Raw genomic sequence first — 17,892 nt, forward strand, 5'->3', positions numbered from 1 at the left:
AAAGAACTGGGGTCAAAGTTGCGACGTGGATGTGCGGGGGTCTAACACTTACGGCTTTGCCTCTTTGATGCAATGGTTGTATCGCTCACATTTATCTCCAAGAGTATTATCAAATCCACTTTGCTACCGTTCAAAGGCCGCCCCCCGGTGCAGCTTGTGCTTCAAAAGGGGATTCGGAAGAAAAAAGCCTACACCCAAAATCGAAAACCTGATATTAATGGGTTCCTCCGAGTGTTATCTGTCAGATGTTTCCTCTTTCAAACGGTCCCAAAAGAGCCTCCACTTGCGATATCCCAGAAAACAGGAGACATTTCCTCCAGCTGGCTAGGGATATATTAACACTGTCACATGCAAAAGAGACTTCTAAAACAACCAGACTCACGTTGAATCTATTAACCCCTTGGGAACGCCAGAGACACACAAAGAGAGAGCGTTAATGCCATTTCATCCCCAAGGCCCCAACCTTGCAGTCCTCACTCAGGCAATACTCCCACTGCACAGTTACCAGTGCAGTTTATACCATTTTCTATGGGTAATTTTCCAAAGAAGCACAGGCAGGGGAGGACAATCGGGGGGACGGCTAACCCACTCCCCTGATGCTGATGCTGGATTGGAGGTTTCCCACCCAGCCTGCTCTGGCTTCTCATGTTGCTGGATTTCTCCTGCAACCTGTTCCCCACCCCTTGTCTCTTCTCCTCCATCCAGCCTCGAGATCTCTCTTCTTGCTTCCCCACATTCTATTCCCCCCACCCCTTCCTCATAATTTCCCCCCCTTTAGCTCTCTGATAGGCTGAGCACCTCTTCAGCTGCCATGTGGAGTACCAGGGTCCCTGCTGCCTGCCACTCCAACCCAGCACAGCACCTCCTGCTCCTGGGGTCATATAGCTGAGAGGGTGGGGCTGCGGCTGGCTGAAGGTGGTTAGCCGGGGTAGCGGGGGGCGGGGGGGGGGAACTCGGCCATCAGAGCAGAAGCTGGATCGCCTCCTTCTCCTCGCTGTCCCAGGATGTTGGCTTGAATTGGTTAGCAAACCCCTGGTCAAACCAAACCTGTTGGCTTTTCCTGAGGAAGGACAGCTGGATCTGACCGTCCTAAACGTTGACCAAACATTGCTTTTTGGGATGGGAAAGCATCGGTGTGAACCCAGGGATCAGACTTTCCAGCGTGTCTCCCTGTGGGCTGGGGAATTCTCATGCAATGCTGCTTTCCTCCTCCCACCCAGGGAAGATCAATAACCAGCTGAGACCTTGTGGTTATCTCTCCCCTCCTTGCCCACCCCCATGCCCAACAAGCCATTGTTTGGTGGTTACTATGTGGGAGCTGGCAAGCCAAGGCCTTGGGAAAACGATGACATCGCTACTAAGCACAAAACAGCTGCCTCGGGGCTACCTCCAGCCCTAAGTCACTTTTTAGCGCAAGCCAGCCTGCTCTCCAAGGCCTGTTTTGGAGCAGGCAAATCCCCCACGTCCTCGAGAACTCTTGTTTATATGCAGGGCTGTTCTTTCTACGTGAAACAAAAGCCATCGCAGAAAACGGTCAGCCCGTGTGAAAGCACTGCCAGTTAGGAGAGTGCTATACTCTCACTGCAAAAATCTATAGCCATGTAGCACTTCACTCTTGTCACCATACTGTGGCCTCTTGGTGACAGTGGGGATAGAACTGAGTTCCATCTGCCCCAAAAACATAGGCCCCTTCCACTTGAGCTACAGGAAAACCTCTTTCACTACACAGAATAGCACTGATGACATGAGTAGCAGGGAGTGGTGCACATGCACCAGCTAGTTACTGTGCAGTGCTGACACATCTTCCCTCCCGGAATCCCAAAGGGCTTTAAATGCATCAGTGAGCTGGGACACAGAACACTGCTACCATTGTCCCCATTCTACAGACAGGGAAACTGAGGGACAGTGAGCGTGACTGCCCTAAGCCGGTAACTTTTTGTCAGAGCTGGAAATAAAATCCAGGTTACCTGGTTTCTGGTTAATAGACTTTACTGCCAGATGGGACAATTATGACAATCTAATCTGACCCTGTGTGTCACACAGGCTGTAGACCCTCACACAGGAATTTCCGCGTCAGCCCCGTAACTTCTGTTTGAGCTACAGCACCTCTTTTAGAAAGATATCCAGTCTTGATTTAAAGGCTGAAAGTGATGGTTGTAACACACTGACTTGTATGTAGGACTGAGTGAATGATTTTGCTCTGAAGAGGCTGGCCAAAAAGAGAAAACAGGACCTAATACTACAAGTAGCTACAAGAGGCTTTGGTTAGCTCAAGTGACTGAAGCTCGTTTTTAGAGCTGAAGAATAAGGGTTCTCGTCCGAGATCCCTTGATGTGTGTCTGATCCAGCCTGATCCATGTCTGTTGTTTGCAACAAACTGATTCGTTACATAGTTTTGGGCTTAACCATGTTCAGCTAACTAACTTTCCTCACAATTAACCCAGCAGATCCCATATGACATGCTACAAAATAGCCGTTTAAAGTAGCCATTAAAAAAAAGTAAATCCGCCAAGTCATCCAAGCAGGTGTAAGATAATAAATAACTTTTAAGGTGGCTGCAAAGAGATGACTTCCTTCTTAGGTATTTGCATCCTAATAACAGTTATAGGGAATGACATTTCCTTTGCCGCATTATCTTTTAACGTTTTGTTTTAAAGAAACACCATCATCTTATAAATTACATTTGTCTAATGTTTTTTAACCTACAATTGATAACCACCAAGATCACTGTAACGGAGAGAGATTGGAAGAACATATATCAGGTTGTTTCTGCGGTGTATTTCACAGCACACTGTGTGTAGTCAATCTCACTGTATCTCCCGGACAGTCAATCAGTTTTCCCTATTTGTGCAGGTCTTTCATGTAGCAGCAAGGAAGAGAGTGAAAAAATTCAAAGATAGGGGAAATGTGATTGTAAAACTATAAAAGCTAGCAGGGGGATGGAGGGGCAGATGTTGTACCTGAAACTACTTATAACTCACTTTTTGGAAAGAGACTAGATTTCATTTACTTTAACGCTGCATTTCTCTCAAGCTTCATTCTGTTTCTGCTTTACCAAAAGCATGCAGGAAAGCTGATAACATTTCAGGATCCTGGCAGAGTTGAAGGGGAGCCATGTAATTTAAATTTAAAAAATGTATGTAAGTTTGTAGAAAGGGCACTCTTATCCAGCCTGGTAGTTTGACAGCTGTGCAGTTCTGCACTGCTATACAGGACACCAATCCTAGAAATGACCTTAAGATTCTCATGCCCCCCGGGGGAACTGACACAAGCTGGAAGCGTTCTGAAGTTGACGCTTTCAGCTAAACGCTTTCCTTCCTAAAGCTCCCCTCCTATTCCCGCCTCTTTCACCCCCACCCCAATTAAAGGGTGTTTTCTCCAAGAATAACAGATCCAAAAATAGAATCAGCAGCCTCAGCACGTATTCCAAACGATGAATGCCACCCCTTTAAAGAAATGAAAGCGTGCACACACAAAGGAAGTGGGAGAGTGAGAGACCAAAAACTGATTACATGGAGTTTAACAGAAAAATACATTTTATAATAGAAAATTATAGCATTGTAAAAATAGTGGGTAGGCCGCCTAAAATAACTGCATTCCAATTAAGCTCTGAGTGATATCTCCAAATACTCTATTTATGAGAGTGCTCAATACTCATTCATCATTTTATTACAACAAAAGCTCAGCTTCTAAGCATAATTCTATAATGATAACATGTTGCATGTACAGGACTAAATTTTCTCCCTGGTGTAAACAGGTGCATTGCCACCCAGGGAGCCCTGGGCCCTGAAGAATGGCTTGTATTAAAAAGGGTCTGACTCCACTGGGAGCACTCATGTGAGTCAGGGCTGGGCTCTATAGTACCCAAATCTCAAAAGTAATAATACGTTCAATGTTCACCTTAGCACCTATAGATGCTTCCCAAACTGATTTCTGGCTGAAAGATTTCTCCTGCAAGAATGTAAGTGACTTGGAATAAAGGAAGCTAAGGGGCGGCAGGCAATTTCAGACAACTGTGGGATGAGAACCAGCATCACTTCACTAACAGGCAGTATGGTTAGTGGTTAGTGCACTGGGACTCAGGAGACCTGGGCTCTGTTCCTCACTCTGCACCGACTGTCTGTCTGACATTGGGGAGGTCACTTAGGCCCCAGTCCTCCCATGGGAGTTAGGCACCTAAGCACCTTGAGGATCTGGGCCTTAGGCCAAAAGTGGCCAATTTGATGGCAGCTGTAGGGGCTCTGAAAATCAGGCCACTTATGTAGATGCCTCATGGATCAAAGGCATAGCCAAGTCTGAAAATAGGGCCCTTACTCTATATGCCCCAGTTAAACTAATTTCCCTAACTATACCGTGGGGTGAATAATACCGCTCCATCTTTGTAAAGCGCATTATGATCCTCAGCTGGAAGGTACTAACCAAGTGTTTATTTTATACTAGATACAGGGTTTGTAAAGGCAGCTTAGCAGAAGCCATAATATCTACTGTGGCTGACTGCATTTGTGGTACACTGTGCTTTACTGTTCCAAAGGTGTCAGTGTGCATTAGAAGTGATGCAAAGAAGCTTCATCTCCAAGCAAGGTCAGCAGTAATGCTCTCATGGGCAGGACGCTGAATGCCAGGCAGGCCTTCAATCTTCCCTGGCTGTCAAGGTACCTTTCCCCACTTCTGCTCCACAGTCCAGGCCTCTCCAAAAGCAAAGTCTGCTGCGTCAGAGCCCAGCATTCATAGTGGCTGGGGGGATTTTTTAATTCTGATTTAAGAGGGAGCAGGGTGGGGACTACCTGAGCCATTTGTGAAATTGCTACCATCAGCAATTTCTGGTCCGTTTGATCTGGCTTGGGTCTGAAATTCAAGTCTGCGATGGGAAACCCCACAGGCCATTAATCTGCTGAGACACCCACTGCCCTCAGGTTTCAAAGCATTCCAAATGAGGCAGACTTTGGCTCGGGAACCTCCTGCACCCCCTTCAGAGCAATAGCAGTGAAAGCCTCCCACCCTGCCACACAAACACAGGCAGAGCTGGCGGTGAAGGCTAGCGATTGTCTCTCCTTTCAGCACGCAGAACTCCAGCCAAGCCGCTGATTGTAAACCTGCCCTAGCCACACCCGAGAAGCTATATTTGTGAAAGCGCAGCCAAGCCCATGTCTTGGCTCCGACGATCACAGCTTTGCAGTCTACTCTTTAAAAGATTTTCTTTTGGTCATTTGCTTCCCACTCCTCCTTTTAACTTTTGACTCTCCACTGTAAATTATGCCATAGAGAAAACAAGAATGCAGAAAAAAGAGACCTCAGAGTGAGAGAGAGAGAGAGAAATGCCCATTTAGCATTTGGATCATTTAAAAAGAAATAATACAAATTATGTCAGAATGCACTAATGTTAATATTAGACAACAGGAATGTTTCTTCCCTGCCGAAGCGGTAGTGGTACAAATGGTCTGGACTCTGAGAGGTGAAATGAAAGTCTAGGTTACTCTGCAGAGTCTGCCAAATAGGTGATAATGAGACATCCCACTTGTGTTCTTCAAGATTGTACATTCATCGTTAATGGTACCTGGTAAATCATGGACGACTAAATTGCTCAGTGTTGTGAAAGGGTACTTGGAACTGGTCCATTTCCTTAGTTATGTTAAGAAGATTTATTTTCCTTCAAGGAGGCTGAGCAATGAACTGGCTAGTGTGTTTGAGTATAATGCCCTCTAATGGATGGAATCGGCATTGATCACCCATGTCTCATAAGCCCTATACAGCCAATAAAAGTAAAAATAACTGCGGGGGGGGTCTCATTGAGGTCAAGTGATCAGAGGCTATGTTAGAAGCAGGAGGATGTGAGTTCTATCCCTGCTACCACCAAGAGCTTCAGAGTGGCCCTGATATGCAAAAGTCCTAGGTAGCTGTTGGTTTGTTCTGCTCTGTCAGAATTCAAACCTTCCTCTGAATTATCCCAAAGCTTGGGGTGTTGACATGCAGGGCTTTGGGTTGTTCCCTCAAAGTTCAGCGCTGAGTTGCTTTGGGCTAATCTGCAGGATGTATCCATCTTCAGTAGCACTCTAGCACCAGGCCAGGCCATTGCTCCCAAAGTGGAGCTGTGAAAATGCCAATAACTGACTACGAGCAGCTCTGTGTGACTAACTCTGTGTGAGTGGCATACAGGCTAAACAGCACCACTTCAGCATTCTCCTCTGTTATCTTCTCCGCCATCTTCACCATCTCTGGGGGACCACACCCTGGGAAGCCAGACACTAGGCAGAGATAAAAGGCTGCCAGGAGGAATTCAAATACAATGCACAGCATGTGTTACAGCAAAAAGCTGCAGCAATGGCTTGGCTTGGCTCAGGAGCACCGTCAAGGCTGGCAGACTTCACATGAGACGCTTCATCCATGTGCCATGGCTTGTGAGCCCTGCATCCCTCCACTTTGCCTGTCCGGTCCAACCCTAGAAGCAGGCAGGGTATAAAAACAGTACACAGCATCCCCATGTGTTCATGCCCACAATAGCTGACTCCCATCTCAAAAAAGATATATCAGAATTGGAAAAGGTTCAGAAAAGGGCAACAAAAATGATTAGGGGTATGGAACGGCTCCCGTATGAGGAAAGATTAATAAGACTGGGACTTTTCAGCTTGGAAAAGAGATGGCTAAGGGGAGATATGATTGAGGTCTCTAAAATCATGACTGGTGCTGAGAAAGTAGATAAGGAAGTATTGTTTACTACTTCTCATAACACGAGAACTAGGGGTCACCAAATGAAATTAATAGGCAGCAGGCTTAAAACAAATAAAAGGAAGTATTTCTTCACACAACGCACAGTCAACTTGTGGAACTCCTTGCCAGAGGATGTTGTGAAGGCCAAGATCATAACAGGGTTCAAAAAAGAACTAGATAAATTCATGGAGGATAGGTCCATCAATGGCTATTAGCCAGGATAGGCATGAATGGTGTCCCTAGTCTCTGTTTGCCAGAAGCTGGGAATGAGTGACAGGGGATGGATGACTTGATAATTACCTGTTCTGTTCATTCCCTCTGGGGCACCTGGCATTGGCCACTGTTGGAAGACAGGATACTGGGCTAGATGGTCTGACCCAGTAGGGCCATTCTTATGTTCTTCTGATTGGGGGACTGTATTCATTTTTTATTTATAAAATGCATCTATCTGTCTATCTTCATACTTGCCCAAATTCTGCCTCTCTAGCCATCCATCCACTCTAGGCAGGGCAGGTTCAGTACTGAATCTCTAAAACTGTCCCTTTAAATACACAATGCTTAAAACTCCAACTGCCTGACTCTTTGGTGGAAGCTTGCAATTTTCAAACGTAATTGCATGCTTGCATGTAATATTATTATAATACAGAGCATTTTATTTGCAAAAACAATTGTCCAAGAATTCCCTTTTCCAAATTTATATTTCCTGGCTTCTTGTTTGCTATAATTTTACCCCTCAGATCCTGTGAGTGCTGACAGCTGTTTAGTTCTGGGAGCATTTTTTTTTGAGAAGACGGCAATTAGATAGAAACCAGTTTGTCATGAGATGTTCTTCTGTCAGTGAATATTCCTCCAAGAGACCACATCCTACAGAATACATTCTGTGCATCAAGGCAAAACCACCAGCGGAGTGAGATGTTACCCACTGGTCACAGCACTCCTGCTCATTCTGAATTCTGTGTTCCGTATAAAAGAGCCTTAGACTGCATCAGATCATCATCTGCTAGCAAGTGTCAAAATTATACTTCCTGGCAAAACCAAAGTTTCTTGTGATTTCTTCCCGCCCTACCCCCTCCCCCGATTCACTGCTAATTCAAAAGCATCAAAACATTCTCCAGACATAAGGACAAATCATTTTTCAGTTGAAGCAGATGGGCCATCATTTTGGACCCAAATTCCACCCAATCCCAGTCACACCTGGTCAATGTGTGACACTGACACTATGTGGTCCCAACTGAACAAGGGGTTAAACTCAGCTAACTTTCACCCTCCCCGTGCCCCAGCATGAAGGGGAAGGGCTATACATTGGCTGCTTGGTTATGGTCCATGGGAAGGTTATGGTCCATACCCAGAAGTCAGAGATCTGGGATGAATCCCCAGCTTCAGTGGGGGAATTTCTCTCTCTCTCTTTTTTTTTTACTCGTGTTTACTTGCTTTGCTTTTCTCATTAAACAATGTCCCTTGAGGAGAAGATATTGCTGATTATGTTCTCTCTGCTGAGTCTTGTCACTGTTCTACACACCATCAATCATTCTCAGTTACCGAAATTTAGAAATCCCGCATCAGCAAGTTTCAGGTCTAAAACCCCAAGTATAGATGCAGTAGAGAAACGAGTCCCACCTCATCAGCAGGTCCCCGATGTGCCGAAGCACTCTGCCTAGAATGTGGCACCTTAGAGACTAACCAGTTTATTTGAGCATGAGCTTTCGTGAGCTACAGCTCACTTCATCGGATGCATAGCACGAAAGCTCATGCTCAAATAAACTGGTTAGTCTCCAAGGTGCCACAAGTACTCCTTTTCTTTTTACGAATACAGACTAACACGGCTGTTACTCTGAAATCTGCCTAGAATGTACCTTTCTCACACTGGCTTTGGCTTGTACCGTCCTGTCGCTGTTTGCCTAGCTCCTTGGGCAGGGAGCTGCTCTATGTTCGCCACGCTTCACCGACGACTGTGCAATGCTGGGGACGCTGGTTGTGCCCCATAAATAACAATAATAGGGGCAGTTCCATCGTCCTGGCTCTGCCATTTGGGGATGTGCCCCTCATTCCAAAGCCTTTCCTCCCGTGTCAAACTTGACAGCTGGATGTAGAAGTGGCCGGACTTTCTGAATGCTCCCCCTTATATGGTTCCCTTTGCAGACAGGGTTGTTTCCCAACTCTGCCTGTCCCTTTGCATCGCTCCCTGCTACATCAATCAGCCCATAAAGGTATGATTTTTTATTTGTGCATCGTGGTAATGAGGCAATTAAGATGTGCATGCGAGAGTAGGCTAATCTGTCAAACTGCAGCAGCCACCTTCTAAGAGATACGCTAACCGATGCTTAATAATTCCTGGTCATCACATTCAGTATTAGCTATGCCATTGTCTGGGAGAGGTGGGCGATTGTGGGAATGGGGACTCTGGGGATCTATTCCCAGCTCTGCCAGTGACTTGTTGGGTGATCTCAGGCAAGTCAGTTCATCTCTCCTGCCTCAGTTTGCCCCTCTGAACAAATAGGGCTAAGCACATGTAGCTAGGTAGATTGCAATGGATAATTAATACAATACTTAGAAGAAAGGTGCCACAGAAGTGATATGAACAATCATCGGATGACAATTTTCGTAAGTATGGGCCAGATTGTCACTGGGTGTAAACAGGTGTCACGGCATGAAGCGACACTGATTTACACCAGATAAGAAGCTGGCCCTCTGTCCTTCAAAAGCTAAAATGACAAAGCTCCCCTTGTCCCTTGCTTTCTACAGCCTCCCAAAATGCATCTCTTCACTTGCAGAAAAGTAGCTCGGAATCTTAAAATGCACACTACGAAAGATATAAGTTTTTATTTAAAAAAAAAACAAACCCCAAAAAGGCAAATATTTTCTTGAGCACACCTCCCTTCTGAACATCTTGTCTCCAGGATAGCCTATTATTAAAACCACCCACCCTAATACCTACTGTTTTCCCCTTAAGGCAAGAAGGTGGTGCAGAAAGCACTACCTGCCTGTTTTTCACTTACCCGCTGTATGATTGAAACGACAAAGAAAAGAAATGGGATACAACATCGTCCCACTCACAGCATAAGAATCAGATTTTTAAAGGGACTGATCAAACAAAAAGACAGAGGTTTTTTGGAGGGGGGGGGAGACGGACGTGGAAAGCTGCATTTAAATCAGCATATTGCTAGATGCACTACCACAAATTTTATTGCTGGGTTGGAAGAGAGCAGTCTAAAGATACTGTAATAATATAGCCCAGCCTCCCCCACAAAGACCAGTTCATCTTTTTTTCCCCCATGCAGGATGTAATAAACTCAAGGCTCATCCACCCGATTATTTAGGTCAAGCAAAATGAATTTTAGAGTTTTGCTCACAGGCTTTACCATCGGGGAGGGTAGGGGAAGAGGAAATAGAGACACATGAAATAATGCATTTGAAAGAAAGGAAGAGAAAGCATCAGGTCAGCTAGAGGAGATGCTTGTCTCCATTTTCTTTTTTTTACCCTGCTGCAATGGGAAAAGCATTCAGTCTGCTTCTAACCTGCAACAGGCGCAGAATGAGTCTGGCAGTTGCAGGCCAGTTGCTGAAGTCCTGATCCTGTGACCAATATCACATGGCTGGCCTCTGCACCTAGGCACAGCCCCAGTGAATGGGTACATGGGTCCAACCACAGAGAGTCAAGCGCATGATTATAACCTTGTATGGCAAGCTCTTTGGGGCAGAGCTCTGTTTTCCTGTGTGGACTGGGACCAGTGGACACTGCTGCAATAATAATAATAATAATGGGTGTGGTCACATCACATAAACTTCCATCACTAATTGGCACCATTGGCCAAAGATTGAGTGGCCCAGGAGATGTCGGGGTTGAACATACTGGTGGAGCAGTATGGGTGAGATCATACTACAACTGTCTGTATCAGACCTGTCCTTTACTTTCAAATGCCTTCTTCCTGGCCTTTCTCCTGAGCTTAAATTCACTTTGCAGGAAGGCAGGGTATTCAGGGGATGGGAACCCCCAGCATTGCTGGAGTAAAGGGTTTTAAAGTCAACTCTGAAAAGTTACTATGCAAATCTGGTACCTTCTCACTCAACCCTTGCTTCTTAATGTGTCTCTTCAGAATCCAATCTGCTGACATTTAAGACAAAAATAACTGTGTATTATATTTTAATCCTGTTAGCCCTGCAGAGCCAACACAGCTGAGAGAGAGAGCGTATAACCTGGATACGATTCCCTCTTTCAGTTTCATAGCTTTTACGGGCAGAAGGAACCATTATGGACATCTAGGCTGACCTCCTGCATAATACAAATCAAAGAACTTTACCCAGTATTTCCTGCATTGAGCCCATCACTTCTGTTTGACCTACAGCATGTCTTTTAGAAATCTGTCCATTCAATGACTGCAAGCAATGGAGAATCCACCATTTTCCTAGGCAAGCTATTGCAATGGTTAATTGGTTCTTGTGCATCATCTTCATTGTGCACACTGTTTTTGTACACCATCAACAGAACGGTTTCCTAAGATCCAGTGACAGCTCTGCAAATGCAGTGAAAGTAGCAAGGTAAAACAGGTGTCGCCGAAGGCATCATTTGGCCTACAGGACCTTTTTCACAGTTGATGATGCACCAAGGGAAGAACTCACATGGACTCTCGTAGCCTAGCCTGAGTGGTCTGGGCTGCGCATTCAAAAACACCTTTCTAAATGGTAAACAGCATGTCTGATATGGAAGTAATTGACATACAAACAACATGGAAGCCCGCAGCACTGTTTTAACATAGTCATTTTTTAGAGTAGACCCTTATATATATATATATATACACACACACACACATACCACCCAAAAGCATAGATATACACTTTACACACACACAAACTATGTTAAAAGAACATTATTTTCTGTCCATCTCAAGCAACTCTCATCGTAATACCCAAAATAAAGTATAGGCTATTTATAAGACAGCCTTACATTTTTATCCTGCCACTGAAATGCAGCCACCTCTGCAGTGGAGTGTGCAGCTGTGTTACCATGCACAACAGCAATGCACTGCAGTGTAGGACAGGAAATGAAGAAAGGTAGCCTACTCATCTGGGATTCCATGGAGAAATGTAGATAGGCAGAATCTAATTACGCAAATTGGAATCAGAACAGGACAGCGGGGTGAGGATCTCTGTTCTTTTGAAAAGCACAGCGTGACCTCAAAAGAACGCAGTTGGTCAGAGCTTTGACTGTCTCTCTCATCCAAACGATGACATTGTTAATTGCTTTTCAGCTTTAATGACTATGATTCAGTCCAGTTTTCTAACATCATCGAAAAATTATGCATGTAGAGTAGACATAAGGCATGTCAATATTGGAGAAGATCTGGTTTTTCTATTATAACAGCACCTTGGAAGTATCACGAGAACTATTTGTTAAAGACGACAAATAGTGATTACAAATGCCACTCATTCATTCACTAAGGTGTGGAGACAAATGTATCTGCTGTGCCCTTCATGAATTCATCTTTTGGAATCTTTAAAGGCTCGTTAAAATGATGATGCAACAAATATTACACATGTGCAAATGAATCTATCACCAGCAGATGATCCGGTGTGATATACAAGTTACACACAAGATATGCCACAAATAAGGCCAAAGATGATCTGAAGATAAAATCAGAGGAACAGCAAATTATGAGCCAAAACCTGCTCAACTCACACAAAAAAGGGTCTGATCTTGCAAGAGGCTAGTCTGGTCTTACAACGTTCCAAGTGTCCCAATTACCACGGGCTGCAGCCGGATTTGGGTGGCGCTCAGTAACAAACAGTTGAGGTTACTTGAGTAAAGGTCATGCATTTTTGCAAAAGTTCCCCATGTTTCTATTTATTTTAGTTGGTGTCTATTCTTTCATCTGCGCATGGAGATTTACATGTGCAATTCCAATGAACATTCGTCTATCCTCTCCTAGGGTGCCCCTCACCTTGATATCAGGCAGTTGTCTGAAAATCTTGCATGCACCAATGATTGCTTACCGCTACATATATTTCTCATGAACAATCATTAAAATCAAAGAGAATCAATGTATAATACAGTTAGAGCAAATGCTATGAAAATTTTGGGTCAGATCACCAGCTCTGCCCCCATCTCCTTTGCATCAGTCCATAGGCATGGCACAGTGGCTTCAACAGCTAACTGGGGATTCCCCTTACACGGGGGAATCCCCAGGTGGCATAAAGCTGGCATAATACTAGAGGGTGTGCCTGGAGCACCATGCTGTGGGCTGTTACCAGCTGTCATAATTAAAGCTGCTCTATTCATGATGGGCACACAACGGCTGCTCTAAGTTATGAGGCCATCATTGGCATAAAGGTGCCATAATACCCATCCAGGATCTAGCCCTGGACTCTCCCAGTTACTCAAAAGTTCCACTGGAAGAATGCAAGCCTGAGATAATGCAGACGGGAGCTCCAGCAGCAATCCTGTACACTTCAGCGCCTTCCATAATTGAAGGTTTATTTTTTCACATTGGCTCCATCTTACAGGTTTGCTTTAATTACCCCACACGCTTGCTAATTTCCAAGTTTATATAAATCTCTGAAATCAGTGCCTGTGGGTCACTTCTGTTACACAGCTTGAGGAAGTCTGAGATCCACTTTGCAAGGGACATTCAATGCACTGAACAGTGTTTTGGCAAAGAGTGGTCAGGCAGATAAATGATACCAAGCGTGCACATAAACATGAACAATTAGTGGAGATATGTGTGTATTAGAGCCAGATTCCAGATGGTGCGCCAAGGGCTGCATCTACTCACAAGTAAAGATACAAAATTAATAAAATCCACTTTGGGGGCGAGGGGTCAGTGTTGACTGGATTCAGCAATGACTGGTCATTGCCACATCCATCCAAAGTGCTTTTTCTGCTGATAGCCAGACCACCCAGGGCCGAGTCAGCTCAGCTCCCCCAGGCAGAACAGCAGAGTCTCAACATGTGAATGAGACAATGGTGTTGGGAGGAGGGATTTAAGTTTACCAGGAACTGGGGGGTCTTTTGGGAAAGGAGGAGGCTATATAGGAAGGATGGGCTCCACCTAAACCAAAACGGAATCAGACTGCTGGCATGTAAAATTAAAAAGGTTGTAGAGGATTTTTTAAACTAAAGGCTGGGGAAACCCAACAGGTGTGGAAGAGCACGTGGTTTGGACAAACAAATCCCTTAGCGGAGGATTTATTAAAGGGGATACTCTATATCCTAGTAACGAGGAGAGGACAGAAGCTGATGAAGGTAGGAACTGAAGAGAAATGGTTAAATGAAAAAGATCCCATTCAATAACATCAATTACAATTACATGAAGGCACACAACTAAATATTGACAAATGTTATAAGTGCTTGCATACAAATGCTAGAAGTCTGAACACTCAGATGGGTGAACGTGAATGCCTGGTGTTAAATGAGGATATTGATAAAACGGGCATCACAGAAACTTGGGGAACGATGATGATAACCAATGGGACATGGTAAGATCAAGGTACAGAATATCTTGGAATGGCAGAGTTGGTTGTACTGGTGGAGGGGCACTATATGTGAAAGAAAGCAGCGAGTCAAATATAGTATAAATCTTAAATGAATCAAACTGCACCACAAGATCTGTATGGATAGAAATTCCATGCTTGAATAATGACAGTATAGCACATAGGTGGGAAAACTATGGCCCACGGGCCACATCCGGCCCGCGGGACCATCCTGCCTGGCCCTGGAGCTCCTGGCCCCAGAGGCTAGACCCCGGCTCCTCCCCCGCTGTCCCTCCTCCCCCGCAGCCACACTGCCGCATGGGCAGCACTCTGGCCCGCTGCTCCTGCCGGGCAGCGTGGGTGGCATAGCTGCGAGCTCCTGCCGCTCTGAGCGGCATGGTAAGGGGGTGGCGACGGCACGCGCATGCGCGGTGGTGGGCAGGTTAGGTAGGAGGTTCTGGGGGGCAGTCAGGGGACAGGGAGCGGTTTGATGGGGCGGAGGTGCTGGGGCGATCAGGGGTCGGGGAACAGGGTGGGTTGGATAGGGCGTGGGAGTCCTGGGGGGCCTATCGGGGACCGGGGGCAGTCAGGGGAGAGGAAACAGGAGGGGTTGGATAGGGGGTAGGGTCCCGGGGGGCGCGGTTTGGGGCGTGGGGTTCTGGGAGGGGGTGGTCAGGGGACAAGGAGCAGGAGGGTTGGATGGGTGGAGGGTTCTGAGGGTGGCAGTCAGGGAGTGGGAAGTGGGAGGGGGCCAGGCTGTTTGGGGAGGCACAGTCTTCCCTACCCGGCCCTCCATACAGTTTCACACCCCGATGTGGCCCTCGGGCCAAAAAGTTTGCCCACCCCTGGTATGGCAGTAGAAGTATACTACAGGACGGTGGTTGTGAGATGCTCAGGGAGATTAGAGAGGCTACAAACACAGAACCCCTGATAATAATGGAGGATTTCAACTATCCCGATACTGGGAGTGGGAGCATGTCACTTTTGGACGAGATGTACAGTTAAAATTTCTAGACACCATTAATGATGCTTCTTGGAGCAGCTAGTCCTGGAACCCGAAAGAGGAGAGGCTTAGTCCTAAGTGGAGCACAGGATCTGGTCCAAGACGTGAATATAGCTGAACCACTTGATAATAGCGACCATAATGTAATTAAATTTAACATCCTCATGGGAGAGGGGGAATACCAAAGAAACCCACCACGGTAGTATTTAACTTCAAAAAGGGGAACTACACAAAAATGAGGAAGCTGGTTAAATGGAAATTAAAAGGAACAGTCAGAAGAATGAGATCCAGCAAGATCCATGGAAACTATTTTAAAACACAATAGAGGCTCAAACTAAGTGAATACCCCCAAATAAAATAACAACAACAGAAAGAGGACCAAAAAATGCAACCATGGCTAAACAACAGAATAAAAGAAGTGGTTAGAGGCAAAAAGGCATCCTTTAAAAATTGGAAGTCAAATCTTACTGAAGCTGGGACTGGATGACAGATCACTTGACAATTCCCCTCTTCTGCTCATACCCTGTGAAGCACCTGGCACTGGCCACTGTGAGAAGAGAGGATATAGGACTAGATGGACCATCAGCCTGACCTAGTTAGGCCATTCTTACAGTCACCCAGGAGGCCAGTGACAGAGCTGGGAACAGAACCCACATCGCCTGAGTCCCAGTCCAGTGTGTTATCCACATGGCCTCCCCCTTCTGAATCACTACTAACCCAGTGTCCACCACAGTTTGAGAGGACACTGCACTGTTGGTGATGCCCTTGTTCAGGTTAGAGTTAAAACCAAGACTTGCCTATAAAGATTCAATATTTCTTTTTACAAGACTGGTTGTTAAACCTGGTATTCTCCTCGCCGGTGGGTGACTACATTTACTCCAAGATTAGCTGAGATCAGAATCAATCCCCATATCTGAAGATCTCTGTTTTTCTTTTAGATGGCATATAAAATCCTGTGGCAGGGTGTGTGTGTCATGTACTGTGTAACTGAGTTTCCATTTATCCCTAGCATCCAATCCACATTAATGGAAACTCACTTACACTCTATGCGATGCACGTCCCCTCCCACGCGATATTCCGGGGGGTTGGGGGTAGAAAGAGAAATTGCCCAGCTACTTGACCAGGGAGTTACATTTCTACAAAAAATAAACTGTCCAAATTCACTGTCCTGGTCACCATTTTACTGTGCTCCTCGAGTGTCTGTGAAAATGAACAAAAACACAAGGTAGGCCTTGAAGCTATGGGAAGTGTGTTTTCACATCACCTTCATAGCTGACCACCAGTCATCAGACAGGTCGAGCCTTATCCTCATCTCATCAACGCTGGTGTGATACCTCTGTCTCCAATGGAGTTATTGCTGATTCGCAAGGGTGCAAGTGAGATCAGAGGCAGACAGATCTTAGGGCAGGTTTGTAAAGCTCCAAACACACCAGAAATGGGATGCTCTCACAGCGTGGGGCCAGCGAGCAGAAGGGCCAAGCTACATGTCTCATAGCAGAGTGAAGCTCTGTGCACTGGAACACAGAGGGAGAAGCAGTGGGTATGCTAACTGTGGCCAGTGACTCTGTGTATAGCGGGGGGATGGCATATTTGTGTCACAACCGGCCGCAGGGCCGGAACCAGGAGGCTCTGCAGCAGACAGCACAAGTCGCTACAGCTTGAGCTAAACTTCCAGGCTCTATAGGTAAGGGCAGTAACAGACTCAGACCCTCTATGGATCAGGCACAGAGGGGGGCAAAACCTAACACCCATTTACTAGTGGGGTACATTTACAACCTCTAGCAACCCCTGCCATGGCTGGAGTCCCCCACAAAACACTCTTAAGTACGGTCTGGATGTATTTAATTCCTTTCTGAATCCTATCGATCCCTCCCAAAGCTGGCCTTCACTCACATCTTTGGCAGAGCTTCCCTTTCCCTCTAATTTGATTTCAGCACTGTGTGAAAGAAGGGCTCTCTCTCCCTGGCCTTTTCTCTCTTCAGAGCCAAAAAGAGGAAAAGGAATAATAACAACACAAATATCCTATTTAGCAGCATGCACTGGGTGGGTTTACTTCCTGACAGAAAACATTACAGGATGTGCCCAGTTTAACCATGGAAAACTGGTTTGGCTCACATCCCTCCAGAGTGGACAGGACCAAGGGAATTTGGACAGCATGCTAGGCCAGTGTGTCACCATTCTTCATGAAAACTCAGCTCTAAAATAACCCATGGGCTAAAGAAAAAGTGAAGGGAAAAAAAAATCTTAAAAGTTAAAGACACTAAATGAAGGTCTCAGGGAGTAAAAATAAAAGGGTCAGAGCATTAAATCAGAAACAGATGGATCTGCGTCATGGCGGCTGTTCACAGTCCGTCAGCCTGAGTCACCAAGAAGGGGGCGGAGGGTATCTCTGCTTCGGTGCTGGGTGTAGGGTGCAGGAAACCATGCAAACAGAAAGCTGTGCACTGTTTAAGCAGGCTTACTATGGGATTAGTGGCAGGTACAGACAGGCGAGAAGGTGAAATGCAGCTCCTTAATCATGGAATTTAAAGATGCATCCACTCCACCCCCTGCTGGGGCAGTGTTATTCCCTGCAGACCTTTGCTCAGATGCTTGTTCAAGCATAAATCTGAACAACTCCAGCTTCAGGGATCCCACCACTTCCCTTGGAAGGGAAATCTTATTGACCGTACTGTGTTAGGAAAGTTTTCCTGATGTCTAGCCCATAGTTTTCACTTGCT

General features: G+C 45.8%; 1 protein-coding gene across 3 annotated transcripts in view; it reads right to left on the bottom strand.

The window, feature by feature from the left end:
* ZBTB7C (zinc finger and BTB domain containing 7C) overlaps positions 1-17,892 on the bottom strand; it is a 295,085-nt gene that overhangs the window by 18,762 nt on the left and 258,431 nt on the right. The window lies entirely within an intron of this gene.

Source organism: Chelonia mydas, chromosome 5, assembly GCF_015237465.2.
Source record: "Chelonia mydas isolate rCheMyd1 chromosome 5, rCheMyd1.pri.v2, whole genome shotgun sequence".
Classification (NCBI taxonomy): domain Eukaryota; kingdom Metazoa; phylum Chordata; order Testudines; family Cheloniidae; genus Chelonia; species Chelonia mydas.